Source organism: Thunnus maccoyii, chromosome 24 (genome assembly GCF_910596095.1).
Source record: "Thunnus maccoyii chromosome 24, fThuMac1.1, whole genome shotgun sequence".
NCBI lineage: Eukaryota > Metazoa > Chordata > Actinopteri > Scombriformes > Scombridae > Thunnus > Thunnus maccoyii.
Window position 1 is genome coordinate 16,246,442 of NC_056556.1, and position 22,336 is coordinate 16,268,777.

A 22,336-nucleotide genomic window follows, 5' to 3' on the forward strand; every position below is an offset into this window, starting at 1 on the left:
TTTATGATCAAATATCTGCAAAAACTAAAAACATTGGCATCAGACTCAGGTGTACTTGGGTGTGTATGCTACGTTCATGTCATATTGTTTAGGCCATAATTACAAGCAACCAATTCCAAAAAAATATTCATTAGTGTCCTGGTCATAATTCCGAGTTAGAGATATTGGGAATTTCTGACAGCGATGAGATTTCCCACCAATGCCCATAGAGCATGCTCACTAGGGACTTCCACTAGCTGAGACAGCTAACTTCTGGTTTAGCCCTCCTCCTAACTTGAATGGGGATAAAACAATTAAATCATGTGACTTTTAGACTCTTGAAATGTGATCGGATGGAATGGATCAAATTTCTTATAGTATAAGGAATCATTTCACAGGGGTTGTCTTGCTCAAAAAAATGTATCCACTGTTATACAGCTGCTCATTTTGCCATGATTGTGTGTGAGAAAAAATATTTTTTGGGCCTGTGTCGGACCTGGAAGTTGTAATTCCATGGTTTGGCCATGATGACAAATTGGCTTCAAAGCAAGCACTGTCCTGGAGGCTTGGTTACATCTGTGTAAAATCCAGTATAATCACTAATACAACTGATTCAGCTAATTTAAAAACGAGCATTTCACTGTTTGCTTGTATCTAGTTTCACTTGTTTAAGAAATGTTCTACATATATAAGGCAGCAAAATAGCTAATTTTGGCTATTTGAATGGTGTGACTGCAAGGCTAGTAGTTTGGGTAACACTCCCAAGTTGGAATAACAGGAGAGACATTGTGTCAGTTCAGCATTAGAGCACATGTTAACATGCTAAAACGCTAACCTAAAACCTAACCTAAAATGGTAAACATGGTTAACATTACCCACAAATGTCTCTTTAAAGTCATATCAGATCAAATCAGAGTTATTGTAATTATGAGTTTAACGGGGCTCTTTCCCATCTCTACCATGCATCCCACATGATGTGAACGCAGCATAAACACTAGCACGTTAGCATTATCATTGTAAGCATGTTAGCATGCTAACGTTTACATTTCACTCAAACCACCGCTGTGTTGAAGCACAACATCAGAGAGGAGCTAGCGCGCCATAGACTCTTAGTTTAATGATTTTCTTCCTATTTAATGTATAAAAACCTTAAAGTTTTCAAATATCCACAGAGTTAAGCGTTTATCTGCTGCTTCCACATGTTAATGCCACCATGAATTGACATACTCACTTTTTTTCAGTATTTCCAGCACAGTTACAGGATATAAAAGGACCTAATTTCTGCCAACAGTGCAGAGCAAATGAGTACTGACAGCCAAGATGTTACTTTTTAATGTGCCAAACATTAGATGAAGGTCAATACAAGATACACAGCTTTTCGATCAAAGATAAGGAACACGGAAGCCCAGCAAAACAAAAAGCTGGAGAAAAAAACAGGGACAGACTCTCGGAATCGTTACCGCTTTAAACCCGTGGAGCACCAAGTCAGATCTGATCTGAAGGAGGAGAATGCTGCTCTAAGACTAAATCTAGAGGAGTCCCAATTCCATGAGCATCTGTCCTATTGTAGATATGTAGCTGCTGAGAGAAAGGTCTTTGATTTGAAGATCCAGCTGAAGGACCTTCGCAGTAAAAGCTCCAACTCTGCTGCAGAAGCCAATAAAACAATTGAAGAGCTCAAACACCAGCTGGAGCAGGCTTGCAGCAAGAACACCAAGCCTTTTATAGAGGAGATCCACAAGGTCAAACTTCAGCTGAGCGGATCGCTTCTTTTAGCAGGCAGGTTTGGCAGGACCTGAGAGAAGGCCTCAATTTTGAAAAGAGGCAAAAAAGAAGTCGCAGCAGCAAAACATGACCTCTGCTGCACAGTGGTTTGAGGAGCCACCAGCCTGGAGCGAGACTTCCCAGACTATGCAAGAAAAGGAGGACGAGTGGGCTCAGACAGAAGCCAACCTGGAAATCAGGATGGAAGATCTTGAGTCCAGGATGATCGCAATGTTGGACAAAAAGCCCAAGAAGAAGAGCTGGCTGGTCAGGTTATTTGGCAGCAGGAGCAGGACAGCAGAACCTGTCTCTTGATTATAAAACAGACCCTTTTCACCGCAGACACTTGAGATACAAACTATCAAAATCTCCTACACAGAACAGCAAAGAGAAAACAAAAAGCTTGTGGTCGCACTTAAAATCTTTTATAGAGGAGATCCACAAGCTCAAACTTGATCTGAGCGATTGCTTTAGCATTTGGCAGGACCTAAAAGAATGGCAGGAGACGGCAGGAGATGGCAGGCAGAGTTTAGAGGAGCTCCAGAAGGACCAGGAAGAGCAGGCTGCTCAGTATAGAGCAGTCAAACAGGCTCTCCGCCTTGAACTGAAAGATGTCAGAGCTGAACGCTGCAAAATGGAAAATGCTGCCACGGAATTTGAGACATCCTCTATAAAAATCTACACAGACGAGATAGAGCTGCATTGAAGAAGGCAGAGGAAGAGAAGGCCTCTCTTCAAAAAGCGCTGCAGGAAAAGGAGGATGAGTGGGCTCGGAGAGAGACCAACCTGGTTATCAGGATGGAGGATCTCCAGCTCAGGATGATGGCGTTAAACACAAAACCCAAGAAGAAGAAGAAGAGCTGGCTGGCCAGATTATTTGGCAGCAGGATATAGACAGCAGAAAGAAATACATCAAGAGTAATCATTATACTAAATTAATGCTAAAACAATGCTAAAATAATCATCATCATCGCCATCATCACCTCCACCACCATCATCATCATATTAATCATCTATTGACTTGATTCTGCATATTAAGGAAAAAAATACATCAAGAATAATCATAATACTAAAGTAATACTACGATAATAATAAGAATCATCATCATCATCACCACCATCGCCATTATCATAATCATACTAATCATAATAAAACATTAAATAATTAATTAATGAATTAGTTTCAGTGTTTCAGTTGTGTAGAAAATGACAAGTTGCACCTGAGTTGTGTATTTCTCATGTTTATGCTCTTTCTGTATAGATCTGACAAAAATAAATTCAAATATTTTATTGAATTTTTCATTTATTTCTTTTTTTTGATCCAAACACTATTTTTCTTCTTTCTGACGTTTCCAGAGATATGAGAAACAAAACAGGAGACATTTATTTCATCTCTATATATCTATTGGTACTTTACTTTTTAAATTTGATATTACATTGTTTTAGTAGTTACTGTAGTTGTGAGTTATTTTCCAGAATAAGATTTCACACATAGAGAAAGAATATATTATCAGACATAAGGTGGGCATGTTAATGCTATTTACAACAAAATAGTTGCCTGTTTATGTTGTGTATGTTGATATAATACCCCTCTGGTTGCCAGTCAGCACAACAAACAAATCCAGAAGTAAACAGCAAACCATCATAGACAGAAGGTAGTCAGAACACATACATGAAAATTAGACAGGAAACTGCAGCAACACCTGCAGTTTGTTCTAAATATGTTCTAAATATATAGACAGCAAAAGTAGCAAATTTTGGCTATTGAATGGTGTGACTGCAAGAGTAGTAATATGGGTAACACTCCCAAGTTGGAATAACAGGAGAGACATTGTGTCAGTTCAGCATTAGAGCACGTTAGCATGCTAACATGCTAAACTAAAATGGCAAACATTACCCACTAATGTCACATTACAGTCATATCAGAGTTATCGTAATTACGAGTTTCCAACTTGTAAATATGTCAACATCTAAGTTGTAATTACATAACCCACTTTCACAGCAATTTGTGAAATACTCACGAAATTTAATCTATCGATTCATGTACATGGACACAAATTTTCCATTTTTTTCGTGACACTCAGCACAACTTTCAAATGAATATATTTCAATTGGAAGTACCTTTTGTGCCTGCAGAACATTTTTTCTGTCAGTCAGGACTCGGAAGTACAGAAGCTGTAGTTTTTTTCTCGTTTGTAATTCATTTTTAAACTATAACTGCTCCATTATTCAACATTTAATCACAAGATTTTATCCTTGGCTTTATTTCTTTATCACTCCTCTTGGTGGACCGGATGGCCCACTGCCGGAAAGTAACTTATTCTCACTGCCTATTTCAATGATACCCTCAACATTTCTCAACACAAAAACACAAAAGTGTCCTTGATAATTCAGCAATATCATGAGTTAGTGTTATGGCCACCGGTTTTAATTATCTCTTTCGATTCTAAGAAATTAAGTTCTTTTTTTTGTCAGTTTGTGCGGCTACATTAGCCTACCCATGATCCTCAGCAACTGTCACAATAGTGAAGACACCAGCTAAAACTGTGAAATCTGTAAAATCTACATTTTTTTTTATTGAAAGAACATCATCAAACGGTTACAACTATGTGGTTTTATGATACCACACCATAGCAATGATGGAAAGGCTGCCAGAATCTCTAATAGGCAGGCCCACACTGAATCTGCGCTTGAAGAATTCTGATGACACCTCCGTAGATTTTCCACCAATAGAGATGCTGCTTGTAAAAGTCACTTGCGCATATGTGGGACAGATGTGTGTTATTTTTCCGTTAGCATACATTTTCCCAGTTTTAATCCTGTGTCCCTGTGTTAATTGTTCATTTATCTCGTCATATGCCAAATACATGTCATAAAATCAGTACCAGAGAATTTTTTCCTCAAAATCCCAGTAATTTCTCTTCCTGTAAAACAGTCTCAAATGTTTGCTCATCCTGCATTCAAAGAGGTGTTTAACAAAGTTCACCAAATCAAATGTGACTTTGAGTGAGTAGCTAGCCTATAAAACCGCACTTCACCATTAGTGGGTCGTAGTAGCTAACAGAGAAATATCGAGAGAGATAGGAAGATAGGAAATGTGTGTTTGGATAGCAGTGGGCAAAAACTTTGTTTATATTTCCAAAACAATGTGGCTGAGGTCTAATTCATTCATTTCTCCCTTGTCCTCCTGATTTAACAACAGATGAGGAGGTGTGTGTGGAACCAACAGTCCTCTGTAGCCCTGTTTTTAAATTCAATTCAATTCAATACAAAGGGCCTTCTTAGCATGAAAGTTTCAAGAACAATGTTGCTAACACATCAAAGCACAATTTGTCCCAATATTTCAACATTTCACAATAACAGTAATATTAACATTAACACAACATTAGCTTTGATATATATACATTTTATATATATAGTATTCTATGCATGTATTTGTGTGTGTGCACACGATGAGGGGTTTATGTTTACACTGTAATGGAGTATTAAACTTGCAATGGACTATTTTTACATTGCTGTATCGATACTTTTACTTAAGTTAAGATCTGAATTAGGGGTGTGCTGGAATACAAATACGTTTTTCGGCAAAGCACAAAGCGTTTTTTTTTTTGAATATTTGCTTCATACAAATATTTCAAACATTATTTTCAGGGAAAAAAAACACACAAAACATGTCAAATACCAGCATGCAGGTCGGTTATATCGCTATCTCAGTGTCTCTCCTCCAAATACAAATACTGGGCTCATTCCTAATCTGAACACTTCTTCCATAACTTTTCCATTGTGTGTACAGTGTCTATTTCCCCTGCTAACAGCACTGGTTGTGATGGTGATGGCGGGAAAGGGAGGACGAATCAGATTACACTTCTCCGATAGCATAACTCTGATTCGCTCTTTTGCTCAGTGCTTTGTGAGGATTTGACTTTGAGACCTGTGTGTGTGTGTGTGTGTGTGTCTATTTGTTTGCGTGTGGCTGTGTTCGAAATCGCATGCTAACGTACTATTCATGACATACTACCATGAATACCAAGTACGACATCAAATTGAGTATGTAGCGCATTCGAACTGTATGTGGATTTTGTGTACGCGAGAAATACCCAGATGTATACTACATTAGCAAGAATTTCTGAGTATGCGGTGTGAGCTTACTGGACATACTCAACTGCCCCACAATGCATTGTGTCTCTTAAGACTGCGCAATGGAGGAGATGAGCCAGGCTAAAAGCTGGTGTAATTTTCGCTGTCGGACTGTTAATATGTCACTTTATTAAGTTGTAATATTTTTTCAGGCGAGAAAGCAACCACTTAGATTCACAATATGTGGTCAATTTATCAAAATAACACCTGGTTGTAAATCTGCTGCATTTTCGGAGATATGAGGAGCCAGCTATGAGCTGCTAGCCGGGACCAACCAGTCATCTCAGCTGCTAGCAGCCCAACTCCAATGTGAGAAAAAAAGACTTTTTCCCATAGACTTACATTGCGAAAGAGACGTCCGTAAATCAGCGAATACATTTTTTTGAGCATCACAACCCCCACGAAATGACTCGTCTCACTATCAGAGTTTGATCCGTTCAGTTCGAACAGAAACTGGAATAAAAATCCAAACTGTTATGTAGCTTAGTAAAAATAAAACAAAACTTAATATAGACTAATCTGTTCATTTTATGAATTTATATTTATTGAAATGTGGTGACAATCTGTAGAGCCGCAGAGGCAGCGCTGTTCTGTCCAGTAAAAACACGTAGCTTTACATTCAAACTAATGTGGCAGCTGCAATTGTTAGATTTCATCTGTTAGACTGACATTTATCTTCCAAAAGGAATTATATCATATATCAAAATGCTGCTGAGACATTAGAGCCAGCAGTAAATCACCAAAGAGCTGCACAGATCAGTTCATTGGATCGGCAAGTCCCAGCCAGCGGCTCCCATAGGCGGCTCCTCGCGTCTCCGAAACCGTTGGAGAAAATTTCCTAACAGGCGTTATTTGGATAAACTGACCACACATTGTTAATCTGCATGGTTACTTTCTCACCTGAAAAAATATTAAAAATTAATAAAATGACATATTAGCAGTGCAAAAACAAAAATTACAACAGCTTTTAGCCTGCTTTAAAATCTCTGCTATTGCTGCCGGTTGGTGCGAAATGCATTCTGGGATACTTGGCTGCATACTTCAGTGTAAACCAAGCCCCCAGGAACAGCGCCGGGCTGTGAAGCCAATTAGACATAGCGGCCAAACCGTGTCATTACAACGTCACGTGACACTATCGGGCCCAAAAAGACTTTTTCCCATAGACTTACATTGTGAAAGAGACGTCCGTAAATCAGCGAATACATTTTTTTGAGCATCACAACCCCCACAAAACGACTCGTCTCACTATCAGAATTTGATCCGCTCAGTTCGATCACATTTCGAAAGCCTAAAAGAGCTGCACAATTGAATTGTTTTATCCACATTCGAGTTAGCCGGAGGGCTAACCCGGTAGTAGCTGTCTTGGCTGGCGAAAGTCTCTAGTGCGCGTGCTCTAGGGGCCCAGTGATTCCGGAAGATCCGGGTAATTTTATATACGGTAGTCGAACTTTTTTGGCTTCATGTGCCACTGAGCAACTTTCATAGGAATGAACAGGCCCCACCTTCGATGCTGTATCCAGTTCTCTTTATACATCCATGGTGTAAACTGTCTGCTAGTAAAAGCATACTTAATCGTTCATTTAGTAGACAGTATGCAGTACATACTCTTTGAGTATGTAGTAGGCAGTATGTTAGTTTGTGTTTTCGAACACACCCTGTATGTGTCTAAGTGTCTAAACTTTGCCCACTTTTTTAGCAGTCCAATCAAATGCAAAGGATTTGATTTAAAACCCTCTTGTTACTGTACACCACCCAAATATTCCATTTCCCTGCGACTGTAAGTTCAAACTGTGGATAAAAAGTTACCAGAAAGAGTAATGGACAAGTCTCTTTGTCTCGCTATCCCTGCACGTGTGTGTGCATGTGTGTGTCCGGAACAGAAAAGGAATCTCACTAGCCAATCGCTATTGGCGGATTATGATTCACCCGGTAACAGTCTAGAATTGGCCAATCACAGTCAGCTTTGTCAATTTCATGCCCTCCCCGTTACCACAGCAGCCAATGACTCAGCAGTTACCGGATGGAAATGGAATCCGTTAATAGCGATTGGCTAGCGAGACTCCTCCCGGTAACAGCACTAGTTGTGATGGTGATGGCGGGAAAGGGAGAACAAATAAGTTTAGACTTCTCCGAAAGCAGAATTCTGATTCGCTGTGTGTCTACGCTGGTTATCTTCAATGTAATGTATATTTACAATAAAACGACTTATGATATAAAACACAACCCTGCCTCTTTTCATTTTCATTAAAAAAAAATATGAATATGTATATATTTTGTGTTACACGATCTGTAGCCTACATATAAAAAGCCAGTGGCGGGAATTAGTTTGTGGGAATTGTTGGTGGTGAATTTACGAACAGAGAAAAAGTAGGAAGTGAGAGAGTAGACTTAGGACATCGGAAAATTTGAAAGCTCATATCGAAATGGATCAGAGGCTGGTTGCCATTCTCATCAGTGAGAAGGAGGAGGCTGCCCAACTGAGGTGGTAAATCCGTCAGAGGAGAGCCAGGATGCGACGGAGGATGGAGAGGACACGTGCCATTTTAGCATGTCTCTATAAGTTTGTACGTTTGTCTAACATTATGCTTTTCTGTTAAGCAGTCTACTCATTTCTATGTAGATTTGACAGTTCACTTGGTACACCTAGATAAAAACTAATGTAGTTTAATATTGTCTCAAGTCTTCATTAGATAGGTATTGACTTTTTTTTTTTGGTCAGCTGTAATTTGTGGTGCTGTTGAACTGTACTGTACTGTATTAGCCTACATTCCACATACATACCTGCTGTTTGTCTTTTTGGTACTCAAACATCAAGAGGTTGATACTCAGTCTGACAGCCTGGATATAGTTAAGACACATATACATCGCCATAAATCAATGCAAGTACCTGTACCTCATCTGTGTCACATACACATACATTAACCAGGACAGACTTTAACACAAACAGGACATTTCATGTCTATGATACAGTAATTATGTAGGCTACAGTAACTTTTTGACTCAGAACCTGGGAGGACAGGTGTGACCTTACACTACCTATCAAGTATTGAAAGACATAGAAACCTTCTCAATCACAAGCAAGCACCTGATCTAACAGGTCAGATGTTAGAGAGAAATTTATTTCTAAAAGACTTCAACATTGATAGACAATTCATATTGGGAATGCAGTTTAATAAAAATTAAATAGTAAAAACATAAATAAGGAATAAATACATGAATATAACAATTAATAAACAATTTTTAAAAAATTCTTTCTTTTTGCTTGCTGCCCGGCTTTCTGATCCTGTGGAACTCCCTGCATGTTTGGGTGAACATGACTACATCTAGACAGTAAACCGCTACAGATCTAGTCATGCTCACTAGAAGTATAGATAGATAGATAGATAGATGAAAATATATGCGTACACACACACACACACACACACACACATATATATATATATGTATACATATATAAATATATATATGTTAATTTATTGCAATATTCTTTTTTGTTCTGGCTAATTTAAATCTAACTGCATGACTGTAAATAATTACAACTGTAAAATATAGGACTCAATACATAGGTATATATGTATACACACACACACACATATATATATATATATATATATATATATATACACACACACACACATATAAATGTGTATATACACACATATATATATATACACACACACATATACATATATATATATATATATGTGTGTGTGTGTGTGTATAATATTACAAAAATGTAGGTTATATAATTTTTTTGTTTTGTTGTGAATATGTATAATACACTGTTGCTTTCAAGAATGAGTTGCCTGGGTTGAATTTCACACAATTTTATTCAGAATTTATTTACTAGCTTTTCAAACAATGCTAAGTATCTCTGCTCTTTCTGACACTGCCCTTTCCCTCTCCTCTTCTCTCGCTAGTGCCTCTCTCTCTCTTTCCTCTTCCCTCTCAGCCTGTTCCTTCATGAATTCAAGAAGAGCCTCACTCTCCCAGGGCCTCCTCCTACGTTGGCCCTGGCTGACCCTGGCTTCTTCTGCAGAAGGGGCAGAAGCCGGTGTGCTGACTGTGCCACCTGTAGTGGCAGTCAGGTTTGCTGCAACAACCAGGGGTGGACTAATTGAGTGCTGCCCCAGGAGTGCAGCATCCATGAGACTGTACCAATGCCAGGTGGCAGCAGTCACACTACCAGCCTCTACCTCTTTGCCTGTTGGTGGGTCCCTAAGCTCCAGAAAATTAGTTAGTACACTGTGAACCTCAATGTTAAAATGTATTCACAATCCCAAAGTGCACTTAATTTCAAGGGCCACTGCATCTTTGTTACCTTGTATTTGTCTTTTAAATTGTTCTACTTCTTTTTGGCCTGTTTGGCAGTTGTTGCCAGGCCAGAAGTGGTGACAAAGTCCCTGGGAAAAACAAAAACATAAACAAAGAGTGACACACTGCCACTTCTATAAGATATTAATCATTATGAATGGACACTAGACATACAGGAAATGATACAAGCACTCAAAATCAATACTCTTTCCCATCCAGACTAAGGAATTCTGCCTGCTCGTAAAAACCCTCTCATTGGCAGCCCTCAACTCAATGAGGGCCCGGGTTTCCTCAGTTGTCCCTTGATTAAAATATTGTTCATACGTTAGTCTTGGGCACACAGTGCTACAGTCCATTGCTTCACATAAAAACATCACAAAAACATAAAAGAATTTTGACTGTACATTTGAAATTAGGAACAAGGTGACTTAAGAGTTTAAGTGCTTAAGTGCTTGTGTATAGTACAACGTTAAAGTTAAATAAATATATACGTTAAAAAGTTATAAACCTTAGCTTTGACTGCTCTCAACCGAACCGATTTGCCGTGGAAAAACAACAGATTCAGACTGAGACCAAAGATTCCCCATTAAATATACCCAAAACGAGTTATATACCGTATTTAACCACTACATGGACATCAGAGCCAGCGGCAAATTTCAAAATGACTTGCCGAAATAAGGCTGTTCTCAGTGGGGTACCATGAGCTCTGACCACCCGGTCAACTTGATAGCTGACGAGGCATGCTGGCTAACTTACAACTAGCTTACATCACTCACATATCCGAAAACGTCGGAGCTAATTTTCAAGGCGGCTCTATCTTGATAAATCGACCACAGATTTTAAGTATAAACAATTAACCTCTCGCCTAAAAATGGTATAACTACATTCCGAGACACAACTTTAGTATTTCGAAAATTATAACTTACAGTCGTACGTTTTGATTTCCTCCGCCATTGCCGCCGATGTGTGAGAAATGCATTCTGGGATACCTGGCTATAAAAAGTATGGATGTATATTAGAAGGGCCTTTCTCAACGCAAAGAATGGACTTGTGTCTTTGGGGAGAATGTTCTTGCTAGTCGTTCTTGGAAGAATGAACCATGGATGTACAATAAGAGCTCTTATAATACATCCATGGAATGAACTCGCAAGGTCACGAGCACACAGACAGCTCTGTTGACAGTTTGAGACGATGCGTTCTTCCGGGTATTGCGCAATACCTCCCAGCACAGAGGCCGCCTGCAGTCCTCCAAAATAACAGCTGGGCTTTATGGCCCAAAACAATTGATGTTGTACAATTTGCTAAACTCAGCTGATTACTCTACAACTGAACACTAGCAAAGTAATGTCTATTTATAATAATAAAGTAACGACATTCCCCTTTCACACTACTTGTTGTTGTTTTTTTCCTAAAGTGCATTAAAGTTCCCCGAATTTTCTGTACATCACGAGCCAACAGCAGGAAAAACCCCGGTAAAACCTGTTGTTCGCGATTCACGTTTTATTTAACGAAGAATAAATATAGGTAAAACAGCTGCAGATAAAAGATGAACCGGGCATTGTTAGCGGCTACCGTCGGTATACTTTACCGGAAGCGGAAGAGGAGGCTGCTGAGCTGAGGAGGCGAATTCAAATGAGAAGAGCCAGGATGAGGAGGAGAATGGAAAGGCATTTTGCTACCTTTGCGTTTCTCTCCGACTACGTAAGTTATCTTAATAAGTTTACCCAAAGCTGCACTTAATTTAAAAATTAATAATGGAAAATAAACACAGTAAATACAGTAGATAGAAATATTTATGTATAAAACATGAATAACAGGATTCCCTCAGCGTAACAGTGACGATGTAGGCCCACCACCTTCATTCATGAAATTTCCAACCATTCGGTTTTACAATTGGATCACATCAGTCAAGATTATCATTCGATACTGTTATTGGTGCCCACCTTGTGCTGAAATACTGGGAGAGAAAACCTGAATGAATAGGACAGGATGGAACAGAAATTTTCATAATAGAGGCAATACAAGGGAATAATGGAGTACATGATCATGTGTAATGAGAGCCTGAGAAAAGAACAATAAATATTAATACATTTTAATCAATGCCTTTATTAATACATTACATATTAAATTAAATAATACATAAATTAATAAATACTATTAGAATGTTAATTGATCATGATAAGTAATTTAAAAAAAAAAAAAAAAACAGGATCAAACTCCTTCTAAGAGGTATGCACAAATAAACAAACATGTGCCTATCCTCTGCACATTATTCTCTGAGGCTGACCTGAAACCAGCCTTTAGGCTCTCCAGGGACATCATCAATGTGCTGGTGCAGATGTTGCCTCGGCAAAAGCCACATGGATGGAGCCATGAAATTGAGGTGGCCGTCTGTCTGTACTGGCTTGGATGTGGCACCTCATACAGAGTAACGGCAGATATCATTTCCCCAAGCTGGAAGAGATGGAGGAGGTAGGGGAAGGCTTTGCTCGTCTGGCTGGTCATGAGGCATTCTGCCGTGTGGCTGGTGCAATAGATGGGTGCCACGTCAAAATCCTACCACCTGCTGAACCACAAAAGAAGTGCTACATTAACCGGAAGCTCTTCCCTTCAGTGTTACTCCAGGGTGTGTGTGATAGCAGTGGGAAATTTCTGAACACATACATCGGCAACACAGGGTCAGTCCATGACGCCCTTGTCCTCCGGAGATCTCGGATGTACACGGAGTCCCTCTATCCACCGGCTGGCTTCTTTCTTCTTGGAGACAGGGGGTACCCATGCCTGTAGCAGGTAAGAATACAGAGTAAATTGTTTATTACATTTGTTACTTTGCATTCCTGAACTTCCCTTGGAATCACTGAAGTTTCTATCCATCTATTTGAAACACTACATACATTTTATGTTACCTGTATTTTACTCATCAGGCCAAGTTGAAGCATGCTTCAACAAGCACCATGCCAAGGCCAGGAGCGTCATTGAGCGTACTTTGGCATACTTAAAACCCGCTGGCGAGCCATTTTTTTGAGAGCTTTTGAAATTCCGCCCCTAAAGTCATAGCAGCATGCTGCATCCTCCACAACCTCTGTCTGTCAACCGGCGACATCTTGGAGGAGGAGGAGGAACGTCATGAGGAGGATGAAGAAGGTCAAGGGAACGTTCCTGATGATGATCAGGAGCTCTCAGGAAATAACCCGCGTGCCAGACTTGATGCACAGGTGTCTGCCCCTCGAGAGCTGCCTGCATGTCTGAGGAAGCATGATTATAACGAAGGTGGTAAACCCAGAGGAAAAATGTCCAGTAACATTGTAAAATGAAAATGTTATTGTTACAATCATTATTATATCATCATGATAGTTAAGTTGTTATCTGACGTAAAATTGTTATCAATATTGTTTTGTTTCTTGAATAATTAAAAATTATTGTGTATATGGTTAACTATTTTGTTTTTTTTAAATATGCACTTCATAGAATGGCATTGACAACGGAAAAAAACGCCTCTATTAATCATAGTTATGAAGAAGCATTCCAAATGCTTTGGTGTCTCACATCAAGTCTCAATAACATATGTCTTACCTGAATGTTACCACTTTATGTACAACTGTGTATTTATCTACCATACAGACTGAAACTCAACTTCTAAAATATTTACTAACACAAGAAATGAACAAACAATGACTGGAACATTAAATTAAAATTATATACATGTTTATCTACAATTTATCTACAAGTCTCTCAAAGACACTGAGATGGCAGCAGTCACCCCACCCGCCTCCACCCCTTTCCCTGTTGGAGGATCCACAAGTTCCTAAAAGTAACGTATTAATGAATGAATATTTGTTTCCAGCTTGACTTGTTTGAGCTGATGAATAACAGAAGTTAGTATATATGTAGTTTAGTTTACAATTTTAGCACATCTGTTTATTATTTGTCTTTACCCATTGCATCTGTATAGTAAGTAAGTTTTCTCCACTAGTCAAAATAGTTGCATATTGAAAAGCAGATACAGTGGTAGATTACCTTGTATTTCTCCTTTAGATTTTACCATTTCTTCATGGCCTGTTTGGCTGTGATAGCCAAGCCTGACTTGTTCACAAATACTCTGGACAAAGCAAAAAAACAAAAAAACAAAAAAAGAGACAACTTAAACATCATATTACTGTGAATAACACACAAGCTGAGGGAGACTATTGATTATGATGAAGTTATGGTATGACAATGCAGAAATTCAGTATAAAGGCAGTATTGCACTTTGGTGTGCAGGGTAGTACATATATGCAGGGAACAGTCGAGTGACAGTTTTACAAATAAGTTATTATTGTTAATGTTAGTAGTAGTATTAGTAATGGTGTTTAAGTTGATAACTACATCATAATTGTCACATGTGCTATTTCTTTTGCCTGTCACTAGTACTTTACACCGTTTGATATTGTGCTGAAGCCCACTTTAAGTCATATATATTAACCAGATTACAATTTACACAACTTCTTTGATTCCTAGTTTTATAATATTTGCTTTCTGAACTTTATAGTATCGATTTGTTTTTCTTTTTTGATGCATCAAAATTTTCTTAGAGGCTGGCAACTTTGACACAACTGAACACACCCATCAACCACCACCCCTGGCTTGCAGAGACACAAAAGGCATACTCACTCCCATCCGTTTTTGGGGGAATTCCTCTGACCTGTGAAAAGGCTTTCGTTTGCCGCTCGCCATTCGATTAGCGATCTGGTTTCCTCAGATGTCCCTTGATTTAAGTAAAAATTGTTACAACATTACTCAGAATGTAATGAAATAATAACAGCGGTGGTAGTACTGTTTACCAGTACTTTTTCTTCAAAAAGGAATTAAAATTAAAATTAAAATTAAAATTAAATATATTCAAATTTTATCAGAAGTGACTTTAGTGATGAAATACCATGCGAAAATTAAAAAAACTTACCGCTGTTCGCCTCTCTCTCTGCCGCTTTCTTGCTGCCCTTGGATGCCGAAAGGAATGCTGGGATATTTGTGTTGACAAGTTCATACAAGTTAACAACCGATGCATCCTCGTTAATAGGGGCGTGTCAAGAACACTTCCGGGGATTTTAACCGTCTTGGGGAAATGCGAACTTGTGTATTGGGACAGTACTTGGGCTGCGACTGATGACGTTTCACAAGAACAGAGAGGAATGCAGATTGAGAAAGGCCCTAAGAGCTGGATAGGGCGCCGCCCCTCAGCCTTGCAGCCAATTTTTCCCAGTGGCCACTCGCAGTATTGCAGCGAAAAATCCCCCTGCGGCCCAAAAAGGATTTTCCCCATAGACTACCATTGTAAAAGAGAAAAACTGTTGACAAGACCCCTCGAACTGCAAACAACGTCAATTATGACTCTCTCTGTTATGAACTTTTGATGCATGGAGGTTTTATGCTTGTAAAACTTTCCTCAAACTGAGAAAAGCGATTTAAAAATCCGTGACGTCATCACAATGTAAAGCTTATGGGCCGGGCGGGAGCTCGCGGGCGGGGCCAGTGGGGGAAACATTACAGCGCATATTCAGTGGGCCACACAACGCGGAAGCAAACCCGGAAGCTAGAAACTTTTTTGGCATATGCGCCAGTCGAGCAATTCCTGCAGTGACAAATTCAACTCTAAATGTCCAAGTGGTGTTGCCGTACTTAGCTGTCCAAGATGGTGGACCTGCTCGCACATGCGTGATGCAAATCGGGCAGCGACAATTATCAGTGTTGAATTCAGACGTGTGATGCATTATGTTTTCATATTGGGTTAACTTATGTTAGGTGAGATAACGTTAATGAGTCAGACAGATCATGATACACGTCTATGTAAGCGCTGAAAACAAGTATAGTAATATAATTATTATTTTAATTTTGGTGAAAGCCAGGACAATTTGGTACTGAATGTTGAAAACCAGGACATTTTAGGGTTTTACAGATATATGTCGGGACTCGGGACACCCAACTCGAAACCAGGACAACGTCTGGTCACCATATACTAATTTGCCCGGGAAAATGTTAACTTAACCTACTGTGCATACTGGCCGAATGAGTTTAAGTTACCCTTAATTATAAAGTTGGAAGCGGCAAAGTGCATTTCACTTCGCTCCATCCTGGAAAGACTGAGGTGAAATACACCGTTAGAAATGTAATCTCTCAAAAGTTGATAATACTCGAAAGCTTTCATTTTGTGGATGTAGGTACTGTTGTGACATCAGGTACCGAGCAGTGACAGAAACTGTTAAACTCAAGTCAAATGTTGTTTGTCCAAATGGAGTTGCTGTACGTAGCTGTCAAAGTTTACGTGCATGCGCAGTGTAGATCGAGCAGTGATGCGCCTGCGTGATGCAAATCGGGTCGCGACAATTCCTACGGGACTGAACGGGCGCCATTTTCAGTCCGATATCCAGCTCTTATAATACATCCAAGTCCACACAAGTCACCTCCCGATGCATCCCCGATGGAACGGGAAGAGCAAGTTCACATCCGGGCTTTTGGACTGTACTTGGCTGGATGCGGACTTTGAATTGGAACAATACTTGGGCTGCGATTGATGACGTTTCACAAGTACAGACAAGAACGCAGATTGAGACTGTATACAAATATGGACGTAGTTACCGTGACGTCGCACGTTGGTTTCTGAAGAGCGGTTTTAAGCTCAAAGTGAGCCGCTCCGGCCCTCGCCATCTTGGCAGTGCGTGACTCTGCCTAACTCCCAGCCAATCAAAAATGGGCAAAGAGGTGGGCCGAATGGCTGAAACAAGCCACTTAGCGGCTGGCGGACCTGTCACTCAAAGCAGCCATGTCCTTCATTATGCATAACTTTACGGTTTAATAAAATTTAAACGGGTGAGTTATAACCCCCTCTCCGTACAGTTGTCATGAAAGGAGAAATAAGCTATAGAGACCAAAACCGTTTTTTTGTACCAGGCTGTAAACATGTTTATTTCTGCTGTAAAGTTGGGCATTTTAACATGGGGGTCTATGGGGATTGACTCGCTTTTAGAGCCAGCCTCAAATGGCCATTTAAGGAACTGCCGTTTTTGGCACTTCCGCATTGGCTTCATTTTTTCAGCCCCGGATGTTTGTTTTAGAACTGTGTGTGTGTGTGTGTGTGTGTGTGTGTGTGTGTGTGTGTTAGGACAACAACAGTATAGATTTTATACACTCGATACTTGCATGGGCCAACCTCATTGAATTGTTCCATGTAGGCTATGGCTGTGTTTGAAATCACATACTGACGTACTGCCTACTACATACTCAATCAGTATGTACTGCATACTGCCTACTTAATGATCGAATAAGTATGCCATTACCAGCAGCCTTTTTTCAAGAAATACTCAACTCAGGTGCAACTTGTCATTTTCTACATTTTATTATGATTATTGTTATGATGATGATGATGGTGATGGTGGTGATGATGATGATGATGATTATTATCTTAGTATTACTTTAGTATTATGATTATTCTTGATGTATTTTTTTCCTTAATATGCAGAATCAAGTCAATAGATGATTAATATGATGATGATGGTGATGATGATGATTATTATTTTAGCATGGTTTTAGCATTAATTTAGTATTATGATTACTCTTGATGTATTTTTTCCTTAATATGCATATCAAGAAATACTCAACTCAGGTGCAACTTGTCATTTTCTACACAACTGAAACTAATTAATTAATTAATTATTTAATGTTTTATTATGATTATTATGATTATGATAATGGTGATAGTGGTGATGATGATGATGATGATTATTATTATCTTAGTATTACTTTAGTATTATGATTATTCTTGATGTATTTTTTTCCTTAATATGCAGAATCAAGTCAATAGATGATTAATATGATGATGATGGTGGTGGTGGTGGTGATGATGGCGATGATGATGATGATTATTTTAGCATTGTTTTAGCATTAATTTAGTATTATGATTACTCTTGATGTATTTCTTTCTGCTGTCTATATCCTGCTGCCAAATAATCTGGCCAGCCAGCTCTTCTTCTTCTTCTTGGGTTTTGTGTTTAACGCCATCATCCTGAGCTGGAGATCCTCCATCCTGATAACCAGGTTGGTCTCTCTCCGAGCCCACTCATCCTCCTTTTCCTGCAGCGCTTTTTGAAAAGAGGCCTTCTCTTCCTCTGCCTTCTTCAATGCAGCCACAAGATTTCGGTTTTCTTTTTGTTGCCGCTCTATCTCGTCTGTGTAGATTTTTATAGAGGATGTCTCAAATTCCATGGCAGCATTTTCCATTCTGCAGCGTTCAGCTCTGACATCTTCCAGTTCAAGGCGAAGAGCCTGTTTGACTGCTCTATACTGAGCAGCCTGCTCTTCCTGGTCCTTCTGGAGCTCCTCTAAACTCTGCCTGCCATCTCCTGCTGTCTCCTGCCATTCGTTTAGGTCCTGCCAAATCTGACTGCTAAAGGAATCGCTCAGATCAAGTTTGAGCTTGTGGATCTCCTCTATAAAAGGAGAATGTGATGTCATAGAATGTGATGTCATAAATTGGTCTATGTGTGCATTCTATTCAAGTTTTTTTTTTATAACTTCAGAATAAAATCATAAAATATGAGTTTGCAGTAGGCTTTATGCTAAATTACCCATATGAAGGTCAACTGTACCAGATAACGGCATTAAAAAAGTTACAAAAGTTACTTTGACATAAATGATCCGTCTGGCTGTTTTATTCGTTTATTTGAATAAAATTCTTACCCAAATCAGAATCAGCTAATTACCCTAATGATAAATTATCATACATGAAATGAAGTTAAGTATTTATGTTATGATGTTGTGCAGGGAACATATTCGTGTTCAGTGTTCAAAACTTTATATTGACTTAGCAGAAGCAACATACATAATCAAGAAAAGCTTCTACCAGCTTCCCTCTGCTTATTGGTCTCAGTTCCTTCAGTTACGGGTGCTGAGGAAAAAAGTCAGGACGCCAAGTTATGGTGCCACATTAGCATTAACAGACAGAAGCAGCAAACTGTCTGGACATTTCCAAAGTTTTTGCAGGTTCTTTGGAAACTCATCACACTTGCAGGCCTCTTAAGTCCATGTTTCAGTAGTTTTTACAGATGTAATTACAAATTTCTTAAAATGAAAAATGTGTAAGTACTTATTTTTATGATCTCTCAGTCTGGACAAAAGTGTATCCACCACTTTTCTTTTTGGAAATATTTTAGAATGTGCTTCATAGAAAAGCTGTGTATCTTTTATTGACCTTCATCTAATGTTTGGCACATTAAAAAGTAACATCTTGGCTGTCAGTAGTCATTTGCTCTGCACTGTTGGCAGAAATTAGGTCCTTTTATATCCTGTAACTGTGCTGGAAATACTGAAAAAAAAGTGAGTATGTCAATTCATGGTGGCATTAACATGCAAGAGCTGGCTGGTCAGATTATTTGGCAGCAGGATATAGACAGCAGAAAGAAATACATCAAGAGTAATCATAATACTAAATTAATGCTAAAACCATGCTAAAATAATCATCATCATCATCACCACCATCATCATATTAATCATCTATTGACTTGATTCTGCATATTAAGGAAAAAAATACATCAAGAATAATCATAACACTAAAGTAATACTAAGATAATAATAATCATCATCATCATCATCATCATCACCATCATCATAATAATAATAATCATAATAACCATAATAATCATAATAAAACATTAAATTGTGATTTGTTTCAGTGTTTCAGTTGTGTAGAAAATGACAAGTTGCACCTGAGTTGAGTATTTCTTGAAAAAAGGCTGCTGGTAAATGTCCAGACAGTTTGCTGCTTCTGTCTGTTAATGCTAATGTGGCACCATAACTTGGCGTCCTGACTTTTTTCCTCAGCACCCGTAACTGAAGGAACTGAGACCAATAAGCAGAGGGAAGCTGGTAGAAGCTTTTCTTGATTATGTATGTTGCTTCTGCTAAGTCAATATAAAGTTTTGAACACTGAACACGAATATGTTCCCTGCACAACATCATAACATAAATACTTAACTTCATTTCATGTATGATAATTTATCATTAGGGTAATTAGCTGATTCTGATTTGGGTAAGAATTTTATTCAAATAAACGAATAAAACAGCCAGACGGATCATTTATGTCAAAGTAACTTTTGTAACTTTTTTAATGCCGTTATCTGGTACAGTTGACCTTCATATGGGTAATTTAGCATAAAGCCTACTGCAAACTCATATTTTATGATTTTATTCTGAAGTTAGAAAAAAAAACTTGAATAGAATGCACACATAGACCAATTTATGACATCACATTCTATGACATCACATTCTCCTTTTATAGAGGAGATCCACAAGCTCAAACTTGATCTGAGCGATTCCTTTAGCAGTCAGATTTGGCAGGACCTAAAAGAATGGCAGGAGACGGCAGGAGATGGCAGGCAGAGTTCAGAGGAGCTCCAGAAGGACCAGGAAGAGCAGGCTGCTCAGTATAGAGCAGTCAAACAGGCTCTTCGCCTTGAACTGGAAGATGTCAGAGCTGAACGCTGCAAAATGGAAAATGCTGCCATGGAATTTGAGACATCCTCTATAAAAATCTACACAGACGAGATAGAGCGGCAACAAAAAGAAAACCAAAATCTTGTGGCTGCATTGAAGAAGGCAGAGGAAGAGAAGGCCTCTCTTCAAAAAGCGCTGCAGGAAAAGGAGGATGAGTGGGCTCAGAGAGAGACCAACCTGGTTATCAGGATGGAGGATCTCCAGCTCAGGATGATGGCCTTAAACACAAAACCCAAGAAGAAGAAGAAGAGCTGGCTGGCCAAATCTTGTGGCTGCATTGAAGAAGGCAGAGGAAGAGAAGGCCTCTCTTCAAAAAGCGCTGCAGGAAAAGGAGGATGAGTGGGCTCGGAGAGAGACCAACCTGGTTATCAGGATGGAGGATCTCCAGCTCAGGATGATGGCCTTAAACACAAAACCCAAGAAGAAGAAGAAGAGCTGGCTGGCCAGATTATTTGGCAGCAGGATATAGACAGCAGAAAGAAATACATCAAGAGTAATCATTATACTAAATTAATGCTAAAACAATGCTAAAATAATCATCATCATCATCGCCATCATCACCACCACCACCACCATCATCATCATATTAATCATCTATTGACTTGATTCTGCATATTAAGGAAAAAAATACATGAAGAATAATCATAATACTAAGATAATAATAAGAATCATCATCATCATCACCACTATCACCATCATCATAATAATCATAATAATCATAATAAAACATTAAATAATTAATTAATGAATTAGTTTCAGTGTTTCAGTTGTGTAGAAAATGACAAGTTGCACCTGAGTTGTGTATTTCTCATGTTTATGCTCTTTCTGTATAGATCTGACAAAAATAAATTCAAATATTTTATTGAATTTTTCATTTATTTCTTTTTTTTGGGTCCAAACACTATTTTTCTTCTTTCTGACAATGTTTCCAGAGATATGAGAAACAAAACAGGAGACATTTATTTCATCTCTATATATCTATTGGTACTTTACTTTTTAAATTTGATATTACATTGTTTTAGTAGTTACTGTAGTTGTGAGTTATTTTCCAGAATAAGATTTCACACATAGAGAAAGAATATATTATCAGACATAAGGTGGGCATGTTAATGCTATTTACAACAAAATAGTTGCCTGTTTATGTTGTGTATGTTGATATAATACCCCTCTGGTTGCCAGTCAGCATAACAAACAAATCCAGAAGTAAACAGCAAACCATCAGAGACAGAAGGTAGTCAGAACACATACATGAAAATTAGACAGGAAACTGCAGCAACACCTGACAAACAACAGCAGGTAATCTGCCCATTATATACACAGGGACTAATGAGGTGATATGCAGCAGCTGAGCAGTCAGATGACTGGATCAGGTGACAACAGCTAGTGGGCATGTGAGGCAAGACAGGGGTCTGACATGACAGGAGATGGTGAGCACCCAAAAACACAGAGGAGCTGGAGGCAGAAGAGGCAGGAGAGGACCGAGGAGCAGCTGTCGCCATGACAGCACCGCCATCTGTACAGTTTCCAAGGTGGCAGCTTACAGAACATGAGAACACTTGTGACTTTTACATATGCACAGACTCCACCTGTAGAGCTGATAATGGTGACATGAACAAATTAGG

The 22,336-nt window shown here is 38.9% G+C and overlaps 2 long non-coding RNA genes across 2 annotated transcripts in view; both read right to left on the reverse strand.

Moving 5' to 3' along the window:
* Positions 1 to 11,601, reverse strand: part of LOC121892149 — a 29,424-nt gene extending 17,823 nt beyond the window's left edge. The window contains exons 1-2 of the long non-coding RNA XR_006094307.1: positions 11,120 to 11,601; positions 10,201 to 10,494 (exon numbers count right to left, since the gene is read on the reverse strand). This is a non-coding gene — a long non-coding RNA (uncharacterized LOC121892149). The remainder of the gene's footprint in view (positions 1 to 10,200; positions 10,495 to 11,119) is intronic.
* A 1,067-nt stretch (positions 11,602 to 12,668) lies between these two features.
* On the reverse strand, positions 12,669 to 15,456 carry LOC121892150. Its single transcript, XR_006094308.1, has 6 exons — positions 15,133 to 15,456; positions 14,844 to 14,937; positions 14,211 to 14,292; positions 13,100 to 13,438; positions 12,858 to 12,974; positions 12,669 to 12,759 (listed from the first exon to the last, which is right to left on the reverse strand). It is a non-coding gene; the product is annotated as an uncharacterized LOC121892150 (long non-coding RNA).
* Between the last annotated feature and the right edge of the window lie 6,880 nt (positions 15,457 to 22,336).